The following is a 19,468-nucleotide window of genomic DNA, read 5'->3' on the forward strand; positions in this document are numbered from 1 at the left end:
TTTGAAATTCTGCCCTGTACACCAAGGTCTCGGTCATTAATATATATCAGGAAAGGCAAGGGTCCCAACACTGATCCCTGGGGAATTCCACTACAAACCTTCCTCCAGCCCAAATAAACATCCATTGATCACCACACTTTGTTTCCTGTCACTCAGCCATGTTGCTACTGTCCCTTTTATTCCATGAGTATCTAATGCTTTTTGAAAGTTCATGTACACCATGTCAACAGCATTGTCCTCAATAACCCTCTCTGTTACCTCCTCAAAAAACTCCAGAAAGTTAGTTAAACATAATTTTCCCTTAAGACATATCCATGCTGGCTTTCCTTAATTAACTCGCATTTCTCCATGTGACTATTGATTTTGTCCCGAATTTTCTTTTCTATAAGTTTTCCCACCACCGAAGTTAAACTTACTGGCCGATAGTTGCTGGGCTTATCTTTACAACCTTTTTTGAACAAGGGTGTTCTCTCTTTGGCCTCCTTATCTCGAGACACAATGGGTAAGCGCCTGGAGGTGGTCAGTGGTATGTGGAGCAGCGCCTGGAGTGGCTATAAAGGCCAATTCTAGAGTGACAGGCTCTTCCACAGGTGCTGCAGATAAGATTGGTTGTCGGGGCTGTTACACAGTTGGCTCTCTCCTTGCGCTTCTGCCTTTTTTCCTGCCAACTGCTAAGTCTTTTCGACTCGCCACACTTTAGCCCCGCCTTTATGGCTGCCCGCCAGCTCTGGCGAACGCTGGCAACTGACTCCCACGACTTGTGATCAATGTCACAGGACTTCATGTCACGTTTGCAGACGTCTTTAAACTGGAGACATGGACGGCCGGTGGGTCTGATACCAGTGGCGAGCTTGCTGTACAATGTGTCTTTGGGGATCCTGCCAACTTCCATGCGGCTCACATGGCCAAGCCATCTCAAGCGCTGCTGACTCAGTAGTGTGCATAAGCTGGGGGTGTTGGCCCCCTCGAGGACTTCTGTGTTGGAGGTCCTGCCACCCGATGCCAAGGATTCTCCGGAGGCAGCGAAGATGGAATGAATTGAGATGTCGCTCTTGACTGATATACGTTGTCCAGGCCTCGCTGTCATAGAGCAAGGTACTGAGGACACAGGCTTGATACACTCGGAGCTTTGTGTTCCGTGTCAGTGTGCCATTTTCCCACACTCTCTTGGCCAGTCTGGACATAGCAGTAGAAGCCTTTCCCATGCGCTTGTTGATTTCTGCATCTAGGGACAGGTTACTGGTGATAGTTGAGCCTAGGTAGGTGAACTCTTGAACCACTTCCAGAGCGTGGTTGCCAATATTGATGGATGGAGCATTTCTGACGTCCTGTCCCATGATGTTCGTTTTCTTGCGACTGATGGTTAGGCCAAATTTGTTGCAGGCAGCCGCAAACCTGTCGATGAGACTCTGCAGACACTCTTCAGTGTGAGATGTTAAAGCAGCATTGTCAGCAAAGAGGAGTTCCCTGATGAGGACTTTCCGTACTTTGGACTTTGCTCTTAGACGGGCAAGGTTGAACAACCTGCCCCCTGATCTTGTGTGGAGGAAAATTCCTTCTTCTGAAGACTTGAACACATGTGAGAGCAGCAGGGAGAAGAAAATCCCAAAAAGTGTGGGTGCGAGAACACAGCCCTGTTTCACGCCACTCAGGATTGGAAAGGGGTCTGATGAGGAGCCACCATGTTGAATTGTGCCTTTCATATTGTCATGGAATGAGGTGATGATACTTAGTAGCTTTGGTGGACATCCAATCTTTTCTAGTAGTCTGAAGAGACCACGTCTGCTGACGAGGTCAAAGGCTTTGGTGAGATCTATGAAAGCAATGTAGAGGGGCATCTGTTGTTCACGGCATTTCTCCTGTATCTGACGAAGGGAGAACAGCATGTCAATGGTTGATCTCTCTGCTCGAAAGCCACACTGTGCCTCAGGGTAGACGCGCTCGGCCAGCTTCTGGAGCCTGTTTAAAGCGACTCGAGCAAAGACTTTCCCCACTATGCTGAGCAGGGAGATTCCACTGTAGTTGTTGCAGTCACCACGGTCACCTTTGTTTTTATAGAGGGTGATGATATTGGCATTGTGCATGTCCTGAGGTACTGCTCCCTCGTCCCAGCACAGGCAAAGCAGTTCATGTAGTGCTGAGAGTATAGCAGGCTTGGCACTCTTGATTATTTTAGGGGTAATGCTGTCCTTCAAAGGGGCTTTTCCGCTGGTTAGAGAATCAATGGCATCACTGAGTTCCGATTTTGTTGGCTGTATGTCCAGCTCATCCATGACTGGTAGAGGCTGGGCTGCATTGAGGGCAGTCTCAGTGACTACATTCTCCCTGGAGTACAGTTCTAGGTAATGCTCAACCCAGCGGTCCATTTGCTTGCGTTGGTCAGTGATCGTGTCCCCTGATTTAGACTTGAGGGGGGCGATCTTCTTGATGGTTGGCCCAAAAGCTCTCTTAATGCCATCATACATTCCTCTGATGTTTCCGATGTCTGAGGCCAGCTGAATATGACTGCATAGGTGTTGCCAGTAGTCGTTTGCACAGCGCCTGGCTGTTCTTTGTGCAGTGCTTCTGGCTGCTTTAAATGCTACGGATGTTAAATCGCTGGGGGCTTTCTTGTTGTTCAACAGTGCAATGCGCTTAGCGGCTATGACAGGTTCCAGCTCTTCAGTATGAGATTGAAATCAGTCTGCATTTCTCTTCGCACCTTTGCTGTAGGTGGTCAAAGCTGACTCATAGATGGCGTCTCTGATGTGGGCCCACTTGGTCTCAGCATCCCCTGTGGGAATGTTTTGAAGGGCTGTTACAAGTGAGTTTAGAAATTTTTGTAACAGCTGTGGATGAGAAATTCTGCTCGTGTTGATGCGCGGGGCGGCCCTTCTGCTTGGAACGATGCAAGTTCTTTGGTCTGAGGCGAACCTTGCTGCACACCAGGGAGTGGTCGGTGTCGCAGTCCGCGCTGTGGAAGCTGCGTGTGATTTGAACACTGTTTAAGGAGGCTCGCCTTGTGACGATGAGGTCTAGCTGGTGCCAACGACGTGATCTTGGGTGCCTCCATGAAACCTGGTGACAGGGTTTAGTGTGAAAGAACGAGTTGGTGATGCAGAGGTTATGATAGGTACACAACTCAAGCAGTCCCTGCCCATTCTCATTCATCTTTCCAACGCCATAGCGCCCAAGGCAGGAGAGCCATGAGTCATGGTCGGCCCCAACCCTGGCATTAAATTCCCCCAGCAGGAACAGGTGTTCGGTGTTGGGGATGCTAGAGATCCACTTGCGGGGAGGCGAGTCTCCTGAAGTGCTGCAATGTCCACATTGAGTCTTCTGAGCTCGTTGTTAATGATGGCGGTCTTTCGAGAATCGTCGATTTGTGTAAGGTCTTCCGACAGGCCAGGACACATAGTTCTGACGTTCCAGCTTGCAAAGCGAAGGGCTGGTACCTTCTTTCCTTTTTTCATGTTGTTTGGTGCGGTGTATCAGTCCACCTTTCGGGCAATGACCCTGAGCTCCAAGCACCCATTGAAGCAGGTGGACTGTGGCGGGACAGAACCTTATTGACTGGGGGCTGCCCGGTTTGAGGCGGGCGGTAGCTGTCCAGTGAGGTGCGATGACCTCTCCCACCGACAAAGGTAACCCACGGCGCCCAATCTCTACGCCAATTTAGCTGGACTTATAACCCGTAACTGCTGCCTTCCGTGTTGTTTCAGTCGCTGTGAGGCGACTATGGAGTGACCTCTCCATGGCGCATGCCTGGGCGAATGTATGGAGGTTGAGAGTTGCCCAGGCGTCAACCCCCCACTCTCGGCATTTCTGGTCCAAAGGAGTGCAGAGCAGGAACTGCCGGAAACATGCCAAAGGTGACACATGACCGCCTATGGGGTTCCACTCCGGATTATCTGTTAGGGTTTACTCCCTTCGCCTTGGTCTCTCCCGAGACGCACACAAGGCAGTGGGGTTGTTAGGGCCCCTACACAGGTGTAGGAGGATGCTGGTGGGAGGAGGGGGTGCGAGGGGGAGGGGTGGAGGGAAGGGGGTGCGAGGGGGAGTTGGGAAGAGGGCTGTAAGGGGGTGGGGGTGGGTGCAGGGGAAGGGGGTGCAGGGGGAAGATGGTGCGAGGGGGGGCTGGGAAGGGGTTGTGAGGGGGGAGGGGGGTGCGGCGTGGTTGGGGAACTGAGAGAGTGGAGCTGGGAAGGGGAAGGGTGTAACGTTGGCAATTCTCCAGTCCTCTGGCACCTCCCCCGAGTCTAAGACACTTCCGGGTCTCTTTAGTTTTGAATGAAAAGATGAAAAGGGCCGTTCGGTTTTCCTCTCACTGAGAGCGTGTTTCACTCGGGTTAATATAACCCGGGACTTTTGCTGCTGAAATGAATTTTTCAAGGTCCCAGCAAACACACCGGCTCCCTCCTTTCTCCCTTCTTTCTATCGGATTGTTTTACCAGGAGGGGCTCAATAATAACAAACCCCCTGCAGGGAATGACCGCAAATTGAGCATCTAAATGGGGCAAGTGGGCAGCTTTCTGGGTTCTAGGTTCCCCCTACCCCGCCCCTCCCTCCCTCCAGTCCAAGCCCCTCTTCACTTTCTTTGGGACTTTGATGAGGGTGAAATGGGGAAAGTTCCCATTGATGTTTGAATGCTGAATTGCTGCAGGGATCTGCGCACGCGCGATGTAGCCCCGCCCCCAGTGGGACGTCACAATGAGGAGTGGAGCACATGCGCAGCCTTTCCCCAACCCAGTCTGTGAGGCCATTCACTCAATCAGGGGAAGATGCTTTAAATCAGCTGCTAATGGACACTTGTAGCTTTCAAGATGGCTCCTGGGCTGGAAGCTCCCTAGGAAGCTCCCTTGCTGTTCAACTCTATCCATGGCCATCTGCTCCCATCCCTAACGTTTTCTCCCCCAATCTGCCCTCTTAAACTGTTTAAATTCCCCTGGCTCTTTAAATCAGTTCATTTTAGCCCTATCTAAAAGTTAACAGTTAGTTTAGTGTATGTTACCTGGGCCCACTGCCCTCCCCCAGCCACACCTGCTCTTTGTTTTCTCAATGAAATTGATCCGGATGAAACTGACGAGAACAGCTGCCGATACTTTAATCTCCGATCCTGCTGTCTTCACAGTCCAGAGTGTCTGCTGCCACGGCATGCGGTAAGTCCATTGAGGTGAAGAAGGAGCTGCGGGACCCGAGAGAAGTCCTGTGCAAAGGTGCCCCGAACACCCAAAACATCCACGAACGGCCCCCCCGGCCGCAACTTCAAAGCGCCCGCGGGAGATGGCTCGGAGAGCATCTGCAGCGCACTGTCGGCAATGCTGCATGCCTTTATTTAAACCACTGCAAAAAAAAACCCTTAGCAAATGTAATCACCTCTAAGTCTGCCAAATGATGCTTCACCTCCCGAAGGACGTGGATGAGCTTTCCGGACGTCGATGGTGGGCACTGAGGAAATGGCTTATTACCTGCACCAGATTCCACCCCCCCTCCCCCCCCCCTTTACCCCCCTTCCACCCCCCCCCCACCCCCGTCCCCTTCCCTGCTCCACCCTCTCAGCTCACCCCCTCACAACCCCGTCCCAGCCCGCCCCCCCCCTCGCACCATCTTCACCCCGCAACCCTTCCCCTGCACCCCCCCCCCCACCCCCTCCCTCTACCCCTCCCCCTTGCATCCCCTCCTCCCACCGGCACCATCCTACACCTGTGTAGGGGCCCCAACAACCCCACTGCCTTGTGGGCGTCTCGGGAGAGACCAAGGCTAAGGGAGTAAACCCTAACAGAAAATCCGGAGCGGAACCCCGTAGGCGGTCATGTGTCACCTTTGGCATGTTTCCGGCAGTTCCTGCAGCCATACTGGTGCCAAACGTCGTGTCCTGCACTCCTTTGGACCCCACCAGAAAGGCCGAGAGGGGGGTTTTGACGACTGGGCAACTCTCAACCTCCATAAATTTGCCCAGGCATGCGCCATGGAGAGGTCACTCCATAGTTGCCTCACAGCGACTGAAACAACACGGAAGGCAGCAGTTACAGGTTATAAGTCCAGATAAATTGGCGTAGAAACTGGGCGCCACGGGTTGCCTTTGTTGGTGGGAGAGGTCATTGCACCTCACTGGACAGCTACCGCCCGCCTCAAACCGGGCAGCCCCCGGTCAATAAGGTTCTGTCCCGCCACAGTCTGCCTGCTTCAATGGGTGCTTGGAGCTCAGGGTCATTGCCCGAAAGGTGGACTGATACACCGCACCAAACAACATGAAAAAAGGAAAGAAGGTACCAGCCCTTCGCTTTGCAAGCTGGAACGTCAGAACTATGTGTCCTGGCCTGTCGGAAGACCTTACACAAATCAACGATTCTCGGAAGACCGCCATCATTAACAACGAGCTCAGTAGACTCAATGTGGACATTGCAGCACTTCAGGAGACTCGCCTCCCCGCGAGTGGCTCTCTAGCAGAGCAAGACTACACCTTCTTCTGGCAGGGCAGGGATCCTGAAGAACCAAGACAGCATGGAGTGGGCTTCGCCATCAGAAACTCCTTGCTCAGCATGATAGAGCCTCCCTCAAATGGCTCGGAACGCATACTGTCCATCCGACTGCTCACCACCTCTGGTCCAGTACACCTACTCAGCATCTATGCTCCAACACTCTGTTCCACACCTGAAGCTAAAGACCAGTTCTATGAACAACTCCATAACATCATTAGCAGCATCCCCAACACCGAACACCTATTCCTGCTGGGGGACTTTAATGCCAGGGTTGGGGCCGACCATGACTCATGGCCCTCCTGCCTTGGGCGCTATGGCGTTGGAAGGATGAATGAGAACGGGCAGAGACTGCTTGAGTTGTGTACCTATCATAACCTCTGCATCACCAACTCGTTCTTTCACACTAAACCCTGTCACCAGGTTTCATGGAGGCACCCAAGATCACGTCGTTGGCACCAGCTAGACCTCATTGTCACAAGGCGAGCCGCCTTAAACAGTGTTCAAATCACACGCAGCTTCCACAGTGCGGACTGCGACACCGACCACTCCCTGGTGTGCAGCAAGGTTAGACTCAGACCAAAGAAGTTGCATCATTCCAAGCAGAAGGGCCACCCGCGCATCAACACGAGCAGAATTTCTCACCCACAGCTGTTACAAAAATTTCTAAATTCACTTGTAACAGCCCTTCAAAACACTCCCACAGGGGATGCTGAGACCAAGTGGGCCCACATCAGAGACGCCATCTATGAGTCAGCTTTGACCACCTACGGCAAAAGTGCGAAGAGAAATGCAGACTGGTTTCAATCTCATAATGAAGAGCTGGAACCTGTCATAGCCGCTAAGCGCATTGCACTTTTGAACTACAAGAAAGCCCCCAGCGATTTAACATCCGCAGCACTTAAAGCAGCCAGAAGTACTGCACAAAGAACAGCTAGGCGTTGCGCAAACGACTACTGGCAACACCTATGCAGTCATATTCAGCTGGCCTCAGACACCGGAAACATCAGAGGAATGTATGATGGCATGAAGAGAGCTCTTGGGCCAACCATCAAGAAGATCACCCCCCTCAAATCTAAATCGGGGGACATAATCACTGACCAACGCAAACAGATGGACCGCTGGGTTGAGCACTACCTAGAACTGTACTCCAGGGAGAATGCTGTCACTGAGACTGCCCTCAATGCAGCCCAGCCTCTACCAGTCATGGATGAGCTGGACATACAGCCAACAAAATCGGAACTCAGTGATGCCATTGATTCCCTAGCCAGCGGAAAAGCCCCTGGGAAGGACAGCATTACCCCTGAAATAATCAAGAGTGCCAAGCCTGCTATACTCTCAGCACTACATGAACTGCTATGCCTGTGCTGGGACGAGGGAGCAGTACCCCAGGACATGCGCGATGCCAACATCATCACCCTCTATAAAAACAAAGGTGACCGCGGTGACTGCAACAACTACCGTGGAATCTCCCTGCTCAGCATAGTGGGGAAAGTCTTTGCTCGAGTCGCTCTGAACAGGCTCCAGAAGCTGGCCGAGCGCGTCTACCCTGAGGCACAGTGTGGCTTTCGTGCAGAGAGATCGACTATTGACATGCTGTTCTCCCTTCGTCAGATACAGGAGAAATGCCGTGAACAACAGATGCCCCTCTACATTGCTTTCATTGATCTCACCAAAGCCTTTGACCTCGTCAGCAGACGTGGTCTCTTCAGACTACTAGAAAAGATCGGATGTCCACCAAAGCTACTAAGTATCATCACCTCATTCCATGACAATATGAAAGGCACAATTCAACATGGTGGCTCCTCATCAGAGCCCTTTCCTATCCTGAGTGGTGTGAAACAGGGCTGTGTTCTCGCACCCACACTTTTTGGGATTTTCTTCTCCCTGCTGCTTTCACATGCGTTCAAATCCTCTGAAGAAGGAATTTTCCTCCACACAAGATCAGGGGGCAGGTTGTTCAACCTTGCCCGTCTAAGAGCGAAGTCCAAAGTACGGAAAGTCCTCATCAGAGAACTCCTCTTTGCTGACGATGCTGCTTTAACATCTCACACTGAAGAATGCCTGCAGAGTCTCATCGACAGGTTTGCGTCTGCCTGCAATGAATTTGGCCTAACCATCAGCCTCAAGAAAACGAACATCATGGGGCAGGATGTCAGAAATGCTCCATCCATCAATATTGGCGACCACGCTCTGAAAGTGGTTCAAGAGTTCACCTACCTAGGCTCAACTATCACCAGTAACCTGTCTCTAGATGCAGAAATCAACAAGCGCATGGGTAAGGCTTCCACTGCTATGTTCAGACTGGCCAAGAGAGTGTGGGAAAATGGCGCACTGACACGGAACACAAAAGTCCGAGTGTATCAGGCCTGTGTCCTCAGTACCTTGCTCTACGGCAGCGAGGCCTGGACAACGTATGCCAGCCAAGAGCGACGTCTCAATTCATTCCATCTTCGCTGCCTTCGGAGAATACTTGGCATCAGGTGGCAGGACTATATCTCCAACACAGAAGTCCTTGAAGCGGCCAACATCCCCAGCTTATACACACTACTGAGTCAGCGGCGCTTGAGATGGCTTGGCCATGTGAGCCGCATGGAAGATGGCAGGATCCCCAAAGACACATTGTACAGCGAGCTCGCCACTGGTATCAGACCCACCGGCCGTCCATGTCTCCGTTATAAAGACGTCTGCAAACGCGACATGAAATCGTGTGACATTGATCACAAGTCGTGGGAGTCAGTTGCCAGCATTCGCCAGAGCTGGCGGGCAGCCATAAAGACAGGGCTAAATTGTGGCGAGTCGAAGAGACTTAGTAGTTGGCAGGAAAAAAGACAGAGGCGCAAGGGGAGAGCCAACTGTGCAACAGCCCCAACAAACAAATTTCTCTGCAGCACCTGTGGAAGAGCCTGTCACTCCAGAATTGGCCTTTATAGCCACTCCAGGCGCTGCTTCACAAACCACTGACCACCTCCAGGCGCGTATCCATTGTCTCTCGAGATAAGGAGGCCCAAAAGAATGGACACTTCCCGGGCCCGGGGGAAGGGAACAAACAGCATCTGCTTCCAGCAGCCACTGCTTTGGGAGCGTGTCCGCAGATGTGCTCAGAGATTAGCATTGAGTGGTGGGAAGTTGAGGGGGAGTCGGGGAGTGTTTGGAACAGACACTGTGGAGCAGGAGCTGCTCCCGGAACATGGAGTGAGCCGGGGACACGGGGAAGGGAGAGTTCATTCTCGGACAGTGTCTGGACAGGCTCAGGGAGACACAATGGGAAGAAATCACTATTGAAAATCACTGACAATTTCACCACCCAAAGGAGAGGGAATTTTCCTGCTTTAGTTCCAGTCTCTCACTGTTTGTTGGATTGTGAACAGTGGGGGGAAAATAGCCGCAAAATAACGATGTGGACAGTTAGACAAAGAGCATTTATTGCAGACACCAGGTGAGAAGTGTGAACGGCACATTTGAAATAGTGGCTGCTTGTTTTCCGTTGAAATAGAAATGTGACTGTGTAAAGGTCACTGCTCTATCGGACAGTCCCAGTCATTGAGCAGTGCAGGGCTTGTGTTGTTTCTGAATGTCACAAACTTGTTGTAAAACCACTGCAAACACCTGGTAAACAGAAGCTGAATACTGCAGTACTGCAGTGGAGTCAGACACTGACACTGTTTGTGTTCCTGGTTTTCATTTTGTGATTGTTCATAATGATTATTATTGGGACGATTACATTGATCTTTTGTATCTTCTATCTCACCAGTTCTTCAGGTATAAGAACAAGAAGTGCTGGAAATACTCAGCATGTCTGGCAGCATCTGTGGAGAGAAAAGCAGAGTTAACGTTTCAGGTCAGTGACCCTTTTTCAGAACTGGCAAATATTAGAAATGTAAAAGGTTATAAGCAAGTAAAGCGGGGGTGGGGCAAGAGATAACGAAAGAGAAGGTGTAGATCGGACAAGGTCACAGAATAGTTGACCAGAAGATCGTGGAGCAAAGGCAAACGATATGTTAATGGTGTGTTAAAAGATAAAGCATTAGTACAGCGTGATGCCACTCCCAAACGCATCTTTGTGAAGAGCCAGCAGGCCTCGCTCTTTGCCACGGAGGCCTCCAGGATCATCTTCCTGGTCCAGAGTCCGCTCCATCGAGCAGGATGAGACGTGCTCGCGTTACTTCTTCCAGAAGGTACACAGAGAGAGCTCTGTTATCAGCAGCCTGAAGGAAGAAGATGGCTCGGTGACGTCTTCACAGTCCGACATACTAAGGATCAGCAAATCCTTTTATGCTGGGCTGTATGACGCGAAGCCCACAGACAGCAGAGCCTCCCAGTCCTTCCTGTCATCTATCACAGAGGTCTTAGATGGCAGCACGAGCGAGAGACTGGACAAGCCGCGAACTCTGGATGAGCTGACAAAGCCGTCGAGTCCTTCGAGACGAGTAAAACTCCCGGAAGCGACGGCTTATCGGTCGAGCTGTACTCGGCTCTGTGGGACTAGGTCGGCCCGGACCTGCTGGAAGTATACGAGAGTATGCTCCTGGCCAGCAGCATGTCAGAATCCATGAGGAAAGGCATCATCACCCTCATCTACAAGCGGAAGGGGGAGAGGGCAGAAATCAGCGGCCCATCTCACTGCTTAACGTTGACTACAAGATCCTGTCGAAAGTCATTACCAGTCGAGTCAAGTCTGCTCTGGAGTTGGTGATCCACCCTGATCAGACCTGTACTGTACCCGGCAGGAAGATCTCTGATAGTCTCGCACTACTCAGGGATACGATCGCCTACGTACGGGACAGGAGGGTGGACACCTGCCTCATCAGCCTGGACCAGGAGAAGGCTTTTGACAGGATATCACACACCTTCATGATGGATGTGCTTTCCAAAATGGGGTTTGGGGAGGGAATCTGCAATTGGATCAAACTGCTCTACACAAACATCAGTAGCGCAGTCTCAATCAATGGGTGGGAATCGGAAAGTTTCCCAATCCAATCTGGAGTCAGACAGGGCTGTCCTTTCTCCCCTGTCTTGTTTGTTTGCTGTATTGAACTCTTTGCTGAGTCTATTAGGAAGGATGCGAACATCAGAGGGGTGACAATCCCAGGCAGTGGAGTCATTCAGGTTAAAACCTCCCTGTACATGGATGACGTCGCCGTCTTCTGCTCGGATCCGCTGTCCGTGTGCAGACTGATCAGCATCTGCGACCAGTTCGAACTGGCCTCGGGAGCCAAAGTTAACCATGGCAAGAGCGAGGCCATGTTCTTTGGGAACTGGGCTGACCGATCCTTTGTCCCCATCACCGTCAGGTCTGACTACCTGAAGGTGCTGGGGATATGGTTCGGAAGGGCCGTGGCGTGCACCAAAACCTGGGAGGAGCGAGTAGCCAAGGTACAACATAAGTTGAGCGTGTGGGGGCAGCGATCTCTCTCCATTGTGGGTAAGAACCTGGTCATCAGGTGCGAGGTGCTCACGTTGTTGCTGTACATGGCGCAGGTCTGGCCCATACCCCACTCCTGCGCTGTGGCGGTCACCCGAGCCATTTTCCGCTTCATCTGGGGATCTAAAATGGACCGGGTCCAGAGGGACATGATGTTCAAACCTCTGGATAAGGGCGGGAAAAATGTACCCAATGTCGCCCTCATCCTGATGACCACCTTCGTGTGCGGCTGCATCAAGCTGTGTGTAGACCTCCAGTACGCAAACTGCAAGTGTCACTACGTGCTGAGGTTCTATCTGTCCCCGGTGTTGCGAAGGATGTGCCTGGTCACATTGCTGCGGAACGCTCCATGCAGTTGGACCGTGCTGTACCACCTATCCTTCTTGGAGCAGTTTCTGCGGGAAAACACCTTTGACCACCGATCCATCAGGCACTGGTCTGCACAGAATGTCCTCAAGGCCCGACGGGAAAAGGAGACGGTGGATCCTGTCGGATGGTTCCCTGAGCAGACCGCCAAAATCATTTAGCGGAATGCCTCATCACCCGAACTTTCAAGCGAGCACCAAGATGTAGCTTGGCTGGTGGTGAGAAGGGCCCTCCCCATCAGATCCTTCCTGCACGCCCGAAGTCTCGCTCCCTCCGCAGCATGCCCCTGCAGTGGCTGTGGTGGGGAAGAGACGGTTGCCCACCTCCTCCTGGAATGTATCTCTGCAAAGCAGGTGTGGAAAGAGATGCAGTGGTTTTTGTCGAGGTTCATCCCAAGCAGCTCTGTAACACAGGAGTCTGTGTTCCATGGGCTGTTCCCAGGAACACACACCAAGACAAACATCAACTGCTGCTGGAGGACTATCAATTTGGTGAAAGACACCCTTTGGTCTGCCCGAAACTTGCTGGTCTTCCAGCGCAAAGAGTTGTCCACCACCGAATGTTGCAGACTGACACATTCCAAGGTCCAAGACTACGTGCTGAGGGACGCACTAAAGCTTGGGGCAGCCGCGGCAAAGGCTCAATGGGGAAAGACCACAGTGGAAGGTCCCCCCCATCAAGCTGAACTGAGGGGCTGGATCCATGGGAAACCCTTTGAAATGTATCGGGAAAATTTTCATTTGCTGTAAAATGTAAAAATGTAATTGGCATGACAAATGTGAAATGGGAGGGTTGTGAGGCAACTGATGATTGTAATGAAGCAAACGGACCTCATTTGCACTGTTTGTATTTTCTGACTTGGTGCTGTTTGAAACTGGTAATGTAATTTTTACAGAATTTTATGAATACGAATATTTTGGCAATAAAAAAAATAAAAAAATCTTCCCCTCCCTTCCCCTGTCAGCATTCCGAAGGGATCGCTCCCTCCGTGACACCCTGGTCCACTCCTCCATTACCCCCACCACCTCGTCCCCTTCCCATGGCACCTTCCCCTCCAATCGCAGGAGGTGTAATACCTGCCCATTTACCTCCTCTCTCCTCACTGTCCCAGGCCCCAAACACTCCTTTCAGGTGAAGCAGCGATTTACTTGTACTTCTTTCAATGTAGTCTACTGTATTCACTGCTCACAATATGGTCTCCTGTACATTGGGGAGACCTAACGCAGACTGCGTGACTGCATTGCGGAACACCTCCGCTCAGTCCGCATGCAGGACCCTGAGCTTCCGGTTGCTTGCCATTTCAACACTCCCCTCCGCTCTCATGCTCACATCTCTGTCCTGGGCTTGCAGCAGTGTTCCAGTGAACATCAACGCAAGCTCGAGGAACAGCATCTCATTTACCGATTCGGCACACTACAGCCTGCCGGACTGAACATTGAGTTCAATAATTTCAGAGCATGACGGGCCCCCCATTTTACTTTCATTTTTAGTTTTTTTTTCCTTTTTTAATATATTTTTTGTTTTTATTTTACTTCATAGTTTGTTCAGTTTGCTTACCCACTGTTTTTTTTTTATTTTTAGTTATTTTTTATTTTTTACAATTTTTTTTCTTTTGTTCATTTCATTTCATTGTAGTTTGTTCAGTTTGCTTACCCACTGTTTTTTTTCATGTTTGTACCTGCTGCTGTTCAATTTTCAGTCCGTTAACACCCTATCTGTACTAATGCTTTATCTTTCAGCACACATTAACATATCGTTTGCCTTTGCTCCATGACCTTCTGGTCAGCTATTCTGTGACCTAGTCCAGTCTACACCTCCTTTGTTATCTCTTGCCCCACCCCCACTTTACTTGCTGATAACCTTTTACATTTTTAATATTTGCCAGTTCTGAAGAAGGGTCACTGTCCTGAAATGTTAACTCTGCTTCTTTCTCCACAGATGCTGCCAGACCTGCTGAGTATTTCCAGCACTTCTTGTTTTTATTTCAGATTTCCAGCATCTGCAGTATTTTGCTTTTATCTTAAGGGTTAAGAGTTACTTTTCATTCCTGCAGGCAAATACATGAAGGAACCTGAATGGATGTGGTGATTCCTGGACACAAGGAAAAGTGCAGCGAGCTCGTTCCAACACACAGTAGGTACAGGATCACTCACAAAGCACAGAGATACTGCCAGCTCATCAGTTCCACTGGAACAAACAAAAGAAGTGGTCAGGCAGACACTGATCCCAAAGTCGAGACAGACATTTTTAATCCAACAGTCAAACAACAGCAGGAGAGACAGAAGTTGGTTCCATTTCACTCTAATTCAGTACAGCTGACAGGTTGATCCATCAATCGCAGTCCAAAAACAAACTCACTATCAGATCTAAATAAACTCTGTCACCATGGCCAAATTTTAAATATAAAATCTGAAATAGAACAGGCAAAATTTAAAAGCAAAATACTGCAAATCTGAAATAAAATCAAGAAATGGTGGAAATACTCAGCAGGTCTGGCAGCACCTGTGGAGAGAGAAGCAGAGTTAACGTTTCAGGTCAGTGACCTTTCAGATGCTGCCAGACCTACTGAGTATTTCCAGCACTTCTTGTTTTTATTACAGACAAAATTTACCTGATTGAAAGGTACAGAATGAATGCAAGGAGGCTTCAAGGGGATTTGGACAGGCTAAGTGAATGGGCAAGAACGTGGCAAATGGAATATAATTTGAACAAGTGTGAAGTGATCCACTTTGGTAGAAAAAACAGAAGGGCAGAGTATTTCTAAAATGGTGAGAGGTTGGGAAGTGTCGATGTCTAAAGGGACCTGGGTGTCATTGCTCATGAGTCACTAAAAGCTAGTGTGCAGGTGCAGCAAGCAATTAAGAGGCAAATGGTATGTTGGCCTTCATTGAAAGGGGATTTGAGTGCATGAGTAAAGATGTATTGCTTCAATTGTATAAAGCCTTGGTGAGACCGCACCTGCAGTATTCTGTACAATTTTGGTTTCCTTATCTAAAGAAGGATATACTTGTCATAGAGGGAGTGCAACGGAGGTTCACCAGACTCATGCCCTGGGATGGCGAGATTGTCTCATGATGAGAGACTGCAGAAACTGGGCTTGTGTTCTCTGGAGTTTCCAAGAATGAGAGGTGATCTCATTGAAACTTACAACATTCTTACAGGGCATGACGGGGTAGATATGGATAGGATGTTTCCTCTGGCTAGTGAGGCTAGAACAAGGGGACACAGTCTCAGAATAAGGGCAGGCCATTTGAGACTGAGATGAGCAGGAATTTCTTTGCTCAGAGGGTAGCAAATCTGTGGAATTCTCTATCCCAGAGGGCTGTGGAGGCTCAATCATTGAACATATTCAAGACAGAAATCGATAGATTTCTGAATACTAATGTTGTCATACGTACAAACATACAAACATACGAATTAGGAGCAGGAGTGGGTCACTCGGTCCTTCGAGCCTGCTCCGCCATTCAATAAGTTCATGGCTGAACTGATTACTCCACATTCCCACCTACCCCCGATAACCTTTCATCCCCTCGCTTATCAAGAATCTATCTACCTCTGCCTTAAAAATATGCAAAGACTCTGCTTTCACCACCTTTTGAGCAAGAGAATTCCAAAGACTCACGACCCTCAGGGAAAAAATTTCTCCTTATCTCTGTCTTAAATGGACGACCCCTAATTTATAATCCGTGACCCCTGGTTCTAGATTCACAAGGGGAAACATCCTTTCCACATCCACCCTGTCAAGACCCCTCAGGATCTGATATGTTTCAATCAAGTCGCCTCTTACTCTTCTAAATTCCAGCTGATACAAGCCTAGCCTGTCCAATCTTTCTTCATAAACCACCACCCCCACCCCCCCAGTCCAGGTATTAGTCCAGTAAACCTTCTCTGTACTGCCTCCAACTCATTTACAGCCTTCCTTAAATAAGGAGCCCAGTACTGTACTCAGAACTCCAGATATGGTCTCACCAATGCCCTGTATAACTGCAGCATAACTTCCGCACTTCTGTTTTCAATTCCCCTTGCGATGAACTATAACATTCTATTAGCTTTCCTAATTACGTGCTGTACCTGCATACTGTCCTTTCGCGATTCATGCACCAGGACACCCAGATCCCTCGGCATCCCAGAGCTCTGCAATCTCTCACCATCGAGATAATCTGTTTCTTTTTTATTCTTCCAAAGTGGACAATTTCACACTTTCTCACATTATACTCCATTTGCCAGGTCTTTTCCCACTCACTTAACTTATCTGTACCCCTTTGTATCCTCCTTATGTCCTCCTCATAAGTTACTTTCCGACCTATCTTTGTCTTCAGCAAATTTAGCAACCATTCCTTCAGTCCCTTCATCAAAGTCATTTCTATTAATTGTAAAATGTTGAGGCCCCATCACAGATCCCTGTGGCACACCACTCGTTACACCTTGCCAACCAGAAAATGACCCATTTTTATGCCTACTCTGTTTCCTGTTCGCGAGCCAATCTTCTATCCATGCCAATATGTTACCCCCTACACCATGAGCTTTTATTTTCTGCAATAATCCTTGTGAATTTTTTCTGCACCCTCTCTAGCTTAATCACATCTTTCCTGTAGTGTGGCGACCAGAACTGCACACAGTACTCCAAATGTGGCCCAACCAACGTTATGTACAACTGTAACATGACGTCCCAACTCTTGTACTCAACGCCTCAGCCGATGAAGTCAAGCGTGCCATACGCCTTCTTCACCACCCTGTCTACCGGTGTTTCCACTTTCAGGGAACTATGTACTTGCACCCCAAGGTCTCTCTGTTCAACAACACTCCCAGGGCCCTGCCATTCACTGTATATGTCCTGCCCTGGTCTAACTTCCGAAAATGCATCACTTCACACTTGTCTGTGTTAAATTCCATTTGCCAATCCCTTGCCCACTTTCCCAGTTGATCTATATCCTGTTGTAACCTTAGACAACCTTCTTCACTGTCCACTATACCACCAATTTTGGTGTCATCTGCAAACTTAGTAATCATGCCCCTTACATTCACATCCAAGTCATTAATATATATGACAAACAGAGGGCCCAGCACCGATCCCTGTGGCACACCGCTGGTCACCGGCCTCCAGTCTGAAAAACAACCCTCCACAACCACCCTCTTCCTCCTATCACCCAGCCAATTTTGTATCCAATTTGCTAGCTCACCCTGTATCCCATGTGTTCAAACCTTCCGGACCAGCCTACCATGCGGGACCTTGTCAAAGGCCTTGCTAAAGTCCATGTAGACAATGTCCATCAGTCTGCCCTTGTCAATCCTCTTGGTCACCTCCTCGAAAAACTCAATCAAATTCGTGAGACACGATTTCCCATGCACAAAGCTATGCTGACTATCCCTAATCAAACCATGCCTTTCAAAATGCATATAAATCCTGTCTCTCAGAATCCCTTCCATTAACTTTCCCACCACTGATGTAAGGCTCATCAGCCTGTAGTTCCCTGGCTTATCCCTGCTGCCCTTCTTAAATAAAGGCACAACATTAGCTATCCTCCAGTCTTCCGGTACCTCAGCCGTGGCTAACAATGATACAAAATTCTCTGCCAGGGCCCCAGCAATCTCCTCCCTTGCTTCCCATAGCATCCTAGGAATATCTGGTCAGGCTCTGGGGATTTATCCACCTTAATGCACTTCAAAACCTCCAACACCTCCTCCTTTGTAATGTTGATATGCTCCAGGATATCGCTGTTCCCTCCCTTGAACTCACTAGCTTCCATGACCTTCTCCACGGTAAATACGGATGAGAAATATTCATTTAAGACCTCGCTCATTTCCCGTGGCTCCACACATAGATTGCCACACTGATCTTTAAGGGGACCTACTGTCTCCCTAGTTACCCTTTTACTTTTAATATACTGATAGAATCTTTTAGGATTCTCCTTTATCTTATCTGCCAGGGAAATCTCATGGCCCCTTTTCACCCTCCTAATTTCCTACTTAAGTGTAGTCCTACATCCCCTATACTCCTCGAGGGACTCACTCGATCCCAGCTGCCTATACCTGACATATGCCTCCTTCTTTGTCCTGACCAGACCCTCAATATCCCTCGTCAACCAAGGTTCCCTAAACTTGCCAGCCTTGCCCTTCCATCTAACAGGAACATGCTGGCCCTGAACTCTTCCTATCTCACTTTTAAAAGCCTCCCACTTGCCAGACGTCCCTTTACCTGTAAACAGCCTCTCCCATTCAACTTTTGAGAGTTCCTGTCTGATGCCATCAAAATTAGCCTTCCCCCAATTTAGGGCTTCAACCTGAGGACCAGTCCTATCCTTTTCCATAACTGTCTTGAAGCTAATAGAGTTATGGTCACTGGTCCCAAAGTGCTCCCACACTGACACATCAACCACCTGCCCATCCTCATTTCCTAAGAGGAGGTCGAGTGTAGCCCCTTCTCTAGTAGGGCCATCCACATACAGCTTCAGAAAACTATCCTAGACACATTTTAAAAAATTCTTCCCATCTGATCCCTTAGTACGAAGGCAGTCCCAGTCAATATTAGGGAAGTTAAAATCACCTACTATTACAACCCTATAATTCCTACACCTATCTGTGATTTCCCAACCTATATGCTCCTCCACTTCCCTATGACTATTGGGGTGTCTATAGTATAATCCCATCAAAGGAATCACCCCTTTCTTATTTCTAAGTTCTACCCATATGGCCTCACTGGACATTCACCCCGGGATATCCTCTCTAAGTACTGCCATGATGTCCTCCCTAATCAATAGTGCAACTCCCCCTCCTCTCTTACCTCCACCTCTGTCACGCCGGAAGGATCGGTACCCCGGAACATTGAGCTGCCAGTCCTGCCCATCCCTCAACTACGATTCTGTAATAGCTACAATATCACAATCCCGTGTACTGAGTTCATCTGCCTTACCTGTAAGGCTTCTTGCATTAAAATAAATGCAGTTTATCCATCCAGACAAAACACTGCACTGGAATTGTTCCAACTGCTCTATGCTCTACATATATTTCCAACCATCTTGCTTCATATGAATGAAAGATAAATAAAGCCCGATATGTATATCTCTCAATTCCTTTCTCCCCATACACTTGTTCCACCTTCCCTGCATCGGTACTATTTGCCTCAACCTCTCCCTGTGATAGCAAATCCCCGATTCTAACCATTCACTACATAAATACATATTTCATGAATTCCTCATTGGTTTTATGAATGGCGATTTTA

General features: G+C 49.2%; 1 protein-coding gene across 7 annotated transcripts in view; it reads right to left on the reverse strand.

Annotated features, from left to right (window-relative positions):
* LOC137364157 (histone H3-like) overlaps positions 1 to 19,468 on the reverse strand; it is an 82,314-nt gene that overhangs the window by 48,513 nt on the left and 14,333 nt on the right. For 2 of the 7 annotated variants that reach the window (XM_068027551.1, XM_068027548.1), the window contains one exon: positions 9,966 to 10,267. The exons of the other annotated variants lie outside the window; for them this stretch is intronic. The gene's annotated coding sequence lies outside the window, so the exon portion shown is untranslated. Of the gene's footprint in view, positions 1 to 9,965; positions 10,268 to 19,468 lie in introns of those variants that run through there. 7 annotated transcript variants of the gene reach the window in all.

Source organism: Heterodontus francisci, unplaced genomic scaffold (genome assembly GCF_036365525.1).
Source record: "Heterodontus francisci isolate sHetFra1 unplaced genomic scaffold, sHetFra1.hap1 HAP1_SCAFFOLD_632, whole genome shotgun sequence".
Lineage (NCBI taxonomy): Eukaryota > Metazoa > Chordata > Chondrichthyes > Heterodontiformes > Heterodontidae > Heterodontus > Heterodontus francisci.